Raw genomic sequence first — 8,682 nt, 5'->3', positions numbered from 1 at the left:
CTGTGTGTACTCCAGTACAGTATACATACTGCTGTTCAATTATTTTTTTACACTGTACAGTATTTCATTCCTATCATAATCATAGAAGACTAGAGTACATTATTTTGAATCAAAGGAAAAATATAAAGACTGATCCTATATAAAAAACAATTTTATTCCAAATATCATTTAAAAAAAAAGTAATCATACACTACTTCTCAATGGTGTAAAATATAATTCACAATATACAAACTCTTCCCCCATGACCTATGTAAATTTATTTAATAAGTGGCAAAACAATAAATTTCAATCCTATGTTCAATCAAATTAAAGTGCAGATTTCAAAGTCTAAAATTATTTAAGAATGCTTGTTTAATTCGTGTTACATGTAATATATATTTAAGATATACAGTATAAGGAGGTAGCAAGTATAGTGCTTAACTTATCAAGCTAAATACAGTAACTGGAGTGCAATCTCTCAATATGTTACAGTTAATATAGACAAGCACAATAATTTTGGAAGTTTACCTGCTAATTACATGTACAATTTCTCAGCAAATCTCAGGTAAGTATACTAAACATTGTGTTTTCATAAACTGGGTAGACTGATGAGATGAAGCTTGCATTTAGCTTGTAATTACTAACAAACCAAATAAATCAACTGCTTACCGATACATACATACTGTATTGTCATGAGCAATCGATGAACCAATTTCAAAAGCATAATGTGCAAGTTTCACCACACACAAATAAATAATATGAACACACTCAGACTGCACATCACACAACAAAGTCAGATGCTGGAAAGTGTTAATATATAATTTTTTTAAGGTAATATTTTATGCCATGTCCTAACACTGGAAGAAACTCAATCTCTCAGGAATACAATATTAGTTTGGTACACAGCTTAGACATCATACAGTGACTAATTATTCTTTGGTCTTAAGAGAAAAATCACACAACTCAATTCACTTTTGAACTTCCAAACTAAGTTTCTGGCACACACACATACATGAGGAGCAATTATCTTATTTCTATCAATATATATGGTTACTTTTAATGCTCTTCCTGGGATAGATAAACTTTTATGTTCTGACTAAACTTTTACTGTTATAGTTTGAAAGGCTACAGTAAACAGATATGACTATACAAAATAGTATTTTAAATATTTATGGAATTTTTGCTAAATATCTCTCTGCAAATTCCAATAACAATCAACCTAACACCTTTTAATGTACAGTACATAAACTTTGGAAAATTTTATAATTTGAAAAGATACATAAACACAATAGATTCTACAGTTTTTAGTTTGCCAGCAACTAGCTTATTCTTACACCAATTATAATTTATATACAATTTATTGTCATTGTTATCAAAAGATTCCTTTTCTAAGGAGAAACTTTTGTTTCTCCTTTTGGGCTACCCCGCCTCGGTGGGATACGGCCGGTGTGTTGAAAGAAAAGAAAATATAGTAGGTGTCATGAATAGGCTATTATAAATTTTTAATATATATTATAATATTATTAATTAAAAAAAAAATAATAAAATAAAAAAAAAACTCTCCACAGCAAGGTGGTGAATGCATGATTCATATACATTCTGTTTACCCAAAATCTCCCAAAACATTTGCTCTAGAATGCTGCATGTTAATTTAGCTATCATATACACATCTCACCCTGCTTTGGTGGGATACAGCCAATGTGCAAAAAAACAAAAATTACACATTATACCCAAATACCTTCCTAAGCACTGCTACTTGTTCATAGCATTTTATCTATCATATATATACAGCCTTACTGCTTACTTGTTGTAAGGTATCAGAAAGTTTGGACAAGTGTTGCATTATTAAGAATCCACAAAAGAAAATTGAAGGTACAAAACAAGATTATAATAAAATTATAAGAGGAAATAATAAGATATAATAAACTGGATAAAAAAATTGATGGCAAGGAGAATAAGTTCTGTCAATTTCAAATATCCTGTAATGTGAAAACACTCTACAGAATATGGTTTTATAAAACAATGATACCCAATGTTTTGCTCTTTTTGCAATTTACCAAATGGGGAGGGGTACAAGACCCATGTGTTGGGTTTAATTTTAAATGAAATGATTAAATATGAATGTTTGAGACTGTAATTATCTATTCCATATGTACTTCAGTTAAGGACTCTCATTGACAAGCAGTTGTAAAAATACTGGAAGAAACCATTAGAGAAGTGGCTAAAACACAAAAAAATCTACCAATTAAAAAACAGTTTGGTTTTCATTCAACAAATTCCTATATACAGTATATCAAAGCTATACAATTACTACTGCAGTCAAAAATTACTCAAGGACAAAATGACTGGGAAGCTTGCATTTATGTAGACTTCAAGAAAGTTTTTGATATGATTTCTCCATAAAGGATTAATATGTAAAAATAAAATATAGGAGATACAGAAAGCAAACTACCACAATGGATAATAAAAAAAATTATTTTTGAAAGGAAACATGTGATGAAAGTTAAAAAGAAAAAAAAGTCCTCATGGGAAAATGACAAAGGATCTGTGCTTGTCCAGATAATGTTTGGTAACTGTATTCAAACAGTAACTAACATATGAGCTCTGGATCATCTTTATTTAGAGCTGTGACAAGTGCAGGCATATGTTCATGACACCCATAACCCCACATGCCTGCGGTGGGCATGTCAAAGTTTATGTGCGTATACGGCCTCTCCTACAGCAAGAAGAGGAGCAGGGTGCATGGAGCATCTTAGCCGTTTGTGCTGCAAGTAAAGAGATTGTCATCGATGATGCGCACAATAGAACATGTAAGTTTGATGACGTCTTTGAAGAAAGCTGTGCACAAGTAGTTTATAGGAAGGCAGTGGCACCTCTTGTAACCAAAGTAAAGGAGGATCACAATGCCACTATTTTTGCATATGGTCAAACAGGATCAGGAAAGACCTTTACAATAGGTAGAAATCCATGAGGTGCAAAGGAAGATGAAGAAATTTTACAAAGAGCATTGCATACCCTTCTTGATGTGAGTGAGACTTCCCAGCCCTCCCAAGACCTAGAGGGTAGGAGCTCATAGTATGTCACAGTCTCATTTATGGAAATTTACATTAAGAAGTTATTTGACCTCTTGACTCCAACTAGAGTACCACTGAAGACAAAGGACTTGGTGGAGCATTGCATATGGAGGAGAATGTGAAAAGCCCGAAGTGTCTTGATGTGAGTGAGACTTCCCAGCCCTCCCAAGACCTAGAGGGTAGGAGCTCATAGTATGTCACAGTCTCATTTATGGAAATTTACATTAAGAAGTTATTTGACCTCTTGACTCCAACTAGAGTACCACTGAAGACCAAACTCGGACTTGGTGGAGCTGTGTCACCAGTTGCAATGATGGAGGAGAATGTGAAAAGCATTGAGAAAGGTTTGGTACTTTTGGGAAAGAAAAATAGTTTACGAAGTGTTGGAGTCACAGCGACGAATCAGCATTCTTCATGCTCCCATGCACATACATATACCTTACATTAATAAATGGAAATCATTCTGGATGCCTTAAACTAGTGGACTTAGCTGGAGCAGAAGGTGTTGGATGAGCACAGACGTCCAGACTGCAGTTTGAAGAAGGTATCAACATTAATAACGATCTGTTAGCACTAGTTAGTAACTCAGCAGATAGTTTTGCTTCTTACAGGGAATCCATACTGACAGGACTTTTTAAGGACTCTCTTATTGGGAGCAGCCAAACAGTCTTGATTGCTTGTGTGAACCCAGCAAGTTTCAATACACATGAAACCATCAATACATTACAATTTGCTGAACAAGCTAGAAATATCAGGATGAAGCCTCAAGTGTTTTCCTCTGTTAAGCATGGGTTGAAACGATGTTTTGATTGTTTGTCAGCCACTCCGTTACCGCAAAGAGGAACACTGTCTTCACTGAACAAAACAAAACACAACAATACAGTGTGTACACCAGTATACAAGAAAGCATGACAATTGTTTACCCTGCTCAATGCCACCATTAATACTCTGTCAGTCAGCCGTAAAGAAATTCTAAATAATTCTCTAAGAGCTGGTTGGGATATGCCACCACCTACATCTATGTTCTTCACCCTCAAACCAACTATTTTGAGGATGACTTGCCCTCAAGATCTTCAACTGTTTCAGCCATAAATGATACAGAGGCTCATTCATCCATGCTTGGCAAAAGTAAAAAAGATCAACTAAGACAAGAAAACCCAATCTTCAACACCTACAGATTCTGAGGATGGAAAATCAAGTGATATCTTAGATGATAATATTCTGGGAACGTCTATTGTTCATACTCTCTTAAATAATCTGGAGCTGCAAGATTACTTATCAAGTGCTATTAAGAAATAAATAAAAAAGCATCAACCAAGAAGTACATGCTACAGTGCTTTGCCTGTAAATCAACCTGTGACAAAGTTTTCAAGATAAAGAAAATAATCAAGTACGACAACCTCTAGGAAACATAAATGCACAAGAAAGCAAGACCAGCCACTTAAAGGAGAATATTGATTTATCACAGATTACTGATGAAGCATTGTTATATGATACTAATCAAACATTAGTCATGGACAGAGTTAATGAAGAGCTGTATGGTCTTCCTGTAACAAGCACAGCATTAAGGGATAAGAGACATTCAAGAAAGTCTACAAGATTATCAACCAAACAGAATATCAACAGTGTAATGCTTAAGAAAGTTTCACTCAAGCCAGATTCTAGTAAAAGCTCTTCTTTATTCTTTGACATTGAAAGAAATGCAACAAATTCTTTAGGTTGTGAGAGCATTAGCAGCACTGCTAATACTTCCAACAATGACTCTTCACCTGTCCTAAGGTTTCCTAAACTGAGAATAGAGCCACATTCAAAGAATGAAGGTAATAAATCAAAAGAAAATGTTGAATTGAAAAGTTCAGATAATACATTGGTACAAATAGATAAAAAATTAGAACAAGAAAAGAGCAGATGTATGGAATAGGAGATAGGTTGCTGAAAGCAGTGAAAAGTTTTTATGAGGATAGTGAGGCTCAGGTTAGAGTATGTAGGAGAGAGGGAGATTATTTTCCAGTAAAAGTAGGCCTTAGACAAGGATGTGTGATGTCACCATGATTGTTCAATATATTTATAGATGGAGTTGTAAGAGGAGTGAATGCTTGGATGTTGGCAAGAAGTTTGGGGTTAAAAGAAAAAGAATCTAACACAAAGTGGGAGTTGTCACAGTTGCTCTTTGCTGATGACACAGTGCTTTTGGGAGATTCTGAAGAGAAGTTGCAGAGGTTGATGGCTGAGTTTGGTAGAGTATGTAAAAGAAGAAAATTGAAAGTGAATACAGTGGACCCCCGCTTAACGATCACCTCCCAATGCGACCAATTATGTAAGTGTATTTATGTAAGTGCGTTTGTATGTGTATGTTTGGGGGTCTGAAATGGACTAATCTAGTTCACAATATTCCTTATGGGAACAAATTCGGTCAGTACTGGCACCTGAACATACTTCTGGAATGAAAAAATATCGTTAACCGGGGGTCCACTGTATAAGAAAGAGTAAGGTGATGAGGATAACAAAATAATTAGGTAATGAAAGACTGGATATCAGGTTGGAGGGAGGGAGTATGGAGGTGAATGTATTCAGATATTTAGGAGTGGACGTGTCAGCAGATGGATCTATGAAAGAGGAGGCGAGTCACAGAACTGATGAGGAGAAAAAGGTGAGTGGTGCACTGAGGAGTCTGTGGAGACAAAGAACTTTGTCCATGGAAGCAAAGAGGGGAATGTATGAGAGTATAGCTATACCAATGCTCTTATATGGGTGTGAAGAATGGATGGTGAATGTTGCAACAAGAAGGCTGGAGGCAGTGCAGGTGCCATGTCTGAGAGCAATGTGTGGTGTGAATATTATGCAGAGAATTTGTAGTTTGGAAATCATGAGGTGCAGGACTACCAAAACTATTATCCAGAGGGTTGAGGTGGTCTGGTCATTTAGAGAGATTGGAACAAAGTAGAATGACTTGGACAGCGTATAAATCTTGAGGAGAAGGAAGGCAGGGTAGGGGTCGTCCTTGAAAAGGTTGGAGGGAGGGGGTAAAGAAGGGTTAGTGGGCGAGGGGCTTGGATTTCCAGTAAGCCTGCGTGAGCGTGATAGCTAGGAGTGAATGGACACAAATGTTTTTTGGGACCTGATGAGTTGTTGGAGTGTGAGCAGGGTAATATTTCATGAAATGATTCAGGGAAATGTTTAGCCGGACTTGAGTCCTGGAAATAGGAAGTACAATGCCTACACTTTAACCCTTTCAGGATCGAGAGGCCCTCACCTAAACTTGTTCTCAGGGTCGAAAATTTTTCGGAAAAAAAATTTTTCTTCTTATGAAAAGATAGAGAATCTTTTCCCGATCATAACACCACCAAAAGTATGAAATTTGATGGAAAGCTTACGGAATTATGCTCTCGCGAAGTTAGCGGTCTCAACGATGTTTACGGATCGGCGATTTCGCCCACTTTGAGCCCCATTTTTGGCTAATTCCAATGTACTAGTCGACAAAAATCATAATTATTTTGCTAGAATTCCATTTTTTCTATCAAATGAGTACAAGAAACCACCCATTTACCAATTTCAACTATCCAATAAAGTGGTCAGAAATTAGCAAGTTTGCCAATTTCACAAAAATTTTCAAAATATGCCAATTTCCAAATAGGGTCCAGAATATACAAGACAAACATTCCTGGCACTAAAATAACATTTCCACTGTTCATTAGTCATGTCCTCAGGCCCCTCTTACATTTCTTTTGCTTTCCACTTTGAATTTTTATTCTCACAAAAAATAGAAGATTTACTGTTATGCAGACTACTGCATTAGTGTAGAAATGGTATAAATAATATCAGCGCACTTGTGAAATAATATTAGACTCACCAGTTGACGCGTATTGGATGCTTGGCATGATTTATTTACTTTTGAACTTTGGCAAAAATCGAACATTTCTGCTACTTTGAGCTCAATTTCAAGGTACTTTTCATTGTGAAACCAATCAAAAATCATCTCAATTTCTGTAATATGTCTTCCATTCTATAAAATGAGACTAGGAAAACTAGAATACAACCATAAATACCACACGAAAATACAGTGCAAAGTCGCTGTTTTAAACCAAAAAACACGGTCAAAGTTTTTTTTTCTCAATGCGCACTGTGTGCTGCAGGATTTTTTTTATACTGTGCACACTGATCACATAGACCCATTCTTTCATATGTAGGCCTACCAGCTTTCTCTCGCTAGATTTGAAGGCGCTAGAATTTAGGCGTACTAGTACATCAATAACCCTGGTGCGTAAGCCGTACTAGTACGTCGGAAACCCTGAAAGGGTTAAAGGAGGAGTTTGGGACACTGGCAGTTTGAAGTGACTATCTGAACTGTCATATCTGGGCGCCTCTGCAAAGACAGTGATTATGTATGAGTGATAAAATGAACAAATGAGGTGATAGACAAGTGATAGAAATTAATACATTTTTCTTGTAGATTAGTGCTATTTAATGGAAATTAAGAAAAAAAAAAACATTTTAATTCATATTCACATAATGCAGAGTTTATTACTGCATATACATGCAAAATTTAAGACTGAATTATATTCCTAAGCTGCGGTATATAGAAAATTCCTCACTTTATAACAAGTGGTGAATATCGCATCACCAGTTTCAGACCAAACAAAGAGCCACGCACTATGGAAGATACAATACAATTCTTTCATTTACTAAAATATCATAGTGTACTTAATCTGATAAACATAATGCAGTCAGCTTGTGGTAGTTAAAATAGTTTTTCATCACTAATTAGAGTATTTTACATATACAGTATACTATGACGAAAAGCATACCCAACTAGAAAACCATATACATATACATATACATATACATATACACATACATATATATTTTTACATATACATACACACATTTTTTTTCAACACATCAGCTCTATCCCACTGAGGCAGGATGACCTTAAAAGAAAAAAAAAACTTTTCTTGTTAAGTTTAGTAATTTATACAGGAGAAGGGGTTACTAGCCCCTTGCTCCCAGCATTTTAGTCACCTCTTACAACATGCATGGCTCAGAGAGAGGAAGAACTCTGTTCCACTTCCCCATGAAGATTAGATGAAATAAAAAAGAACAAGAACCATTAAGAAAACAGAAGAAAACCCAGATGGGTATGTGTATACAGCCTCTCCTCACTTATTGACATAATCGTTTACCAACGACTCGGACTTACGACGGGCTCTCTGACCATTATGCATACCTAAATAATGCATATTAGAGCTGATTTCCTCTATTCTGTTTATTACAATACAGTGCACCACTGTATAAACATTAAAAAATATACTAAAAAGGTTATAAATGGTACAAAGGTGACATGAAAACAATATCAAAGGTGGTTGACACAAACCCACTACCATTATACGTATTATGCTCCTTGCTTAGCAAGAAATTCATTTACCGACGTGGTCTTAGGAACAGAACTCTGTCATTAAGTGAGGAGGATATATGTATGTATATACAGTGGAACCCCAAATATTGGCTGCTGTGCTTATCGGTCGATTCGTATTTAGGCCGGTTTTTGGGCGGAAATTTTGCTCCGTATTTCGGTTGGTGCCTCGTAAATTGTCCGTATTATACATGTCAGCCCGCCTCCTGCCGGGATGCC

The 8,682-nt window shown here is 35.9% G+C and overlaps 1 pseudogene; it reads left to right on the top strand.

Moving 5' to 3' along the window:
• The first annotated feature begins 2,629 nt into the window (after positions 1–2,629).
• Positions 2,630–3,970, top strand: LOC128693419 (chromosome-associated kinesin KIF4-like; annotated as a pseudogene).
• Positions 3,971–8,682: the final 4,712 nt, after the last annotated feature.

This window comes from Cherax quadricarinatus, unplaced genomic scaffold (genome assembly GCF_038502225.1).
Source record: "Cherax quadricarinatus isolate ZL_2023a unplaced genomic scaffold, ASM3850222v1 Contig345, whole genome shotgun sequence".
Taxonomy (NCBI): Eukaryota; Metazoa; Arthropoda; class Malacostraca; order Decapoda; family Parastacidae; genus Cherax; species Cherax quadricarinatus.
This window is presented reverse-complemented; position numbering and strand designations above follow the sequence as displayed.